This window comes from Notamacropus eugenii, chromosome X (assembly GCF_028372415.1).
Source record: "Notamacropus eugenii isolate mMacEug1 chromosome X, mMacEug1.pri_v2, whole genome shotgun sequence".
Taxonomy (NCBI): domain Eukaryota; kingdom Metazoa; phylum Chordata; class Mammalia; order Diprotodontia; family Macropodidae; genus Notamacropus; species Notamacropus eugenii.
In genome coordinates, this window is record NC_092879.1 from 20,115,800 (window position 1) to 20,116,909 (window position 1,110).

A 1,110-nucleotide genomic window follows, 5' to 3' on the forward strand; every position below is an offset into this window, starting at 1 on the left:
ATCTCCAAGCTCTAGGCATTTTCACTTGCTGTCCCTTATGCCTGGAACTCTCTCCATCCTCATCTCCATGCCAGCTTTCTTGGCTTCTTTCAGTTCCCAGTTAACACCACATCTTCTACAAGGAACAATCCTTTATCCGCCTAAATATTAGTGCTTTTTGCTCTCTTAATTATCACCAAGTTTTCTTGTAAATATATTGTTCCTGCATAGTTTTTTGTATGTTGTTTCTGAAATTAGATTGTAAGGTACTTGAGAGCAAGGGCAGTCTATCATCTTTTTTTTTGTATCCCAAACACTTAACCAGTGCATAGCATATAGTTGGTGCTTTCATGAATTCTGGATTGTTGACTATGTATCAAATATTTCTCACTGTCTTTCTGTTTCTGTATGTAATTAGTTGGGTTTTTTTTGAAAGAACTGTCTTTCACATCACTAGTGCCATGATGCAGATATTTGTGAAGACTTTGATGGGGAAAACCATCACCCTTGATGTGGAATTATCTGATACAATTGAAACAGTCAAGGCCAAGATTCAAGATAAGGAAGGTATTCCTCCTGATCATCAAAGATTGGTGTTTTCTGGCAAGGAGCTGGAAGAAGGACGTACTTTGGCTGATTATAATATTCAGAAAGAGTCTACCCTTCATCTGGCTCTGAGGCTTCGTGGTGGTGCCAGGAAGAAAAATGCAATTCCCAGAGAGAACAACCATAACAGAAAGAAAGCTAAGCCTCCTGTTGTGAAGCACTCTAATGTTGAGGAGACTCGAAAGATAAGCCACCTTCACCAGGCTGTCCTTCCGATCAATATGGTACTGCAGTCTCTGTGGATCACCATTTTGACCTAGTTTACTGGGGCAAGTGTTGTCTCACCTACTGCTTCAACAAGTCAGGAGACAACTAATCGTATATGTGTACATTAAAAACATCAACAATTTTAAAAAGTCTCTTCTCTAGTCTTCTTTTCACCCTTGACTTCCTCTACTTTGCTTCAACCCTTCATTCCTAAGTTTCGCTCCAGCCCTAGAATGCCTACCTGGAAAGTACCCTTCCTCTCTGCAGTCTCTCCCTCAGAATGAATGGGTTCTCCCAGAACCTGTATTGAAGGAGGGA

The 1,110-nt window shown here is 40.6% G+C and overlaps 1 pseudogene; it reads left to right on the plus strand.

The window, feature by feature from the left end:
* Nucleotides 1-440: 440 nt before the first annotated feature.
* LOC140516277 (ubiquitin-ribosomal protein eS31 fusion protein-like) lies at nucleotides 441-901 on the plus strand (annotated as a pseudogene).
* The last annotated feature ends 209 nt before the right edge of the window (nucleotides 902-1,110 follow it).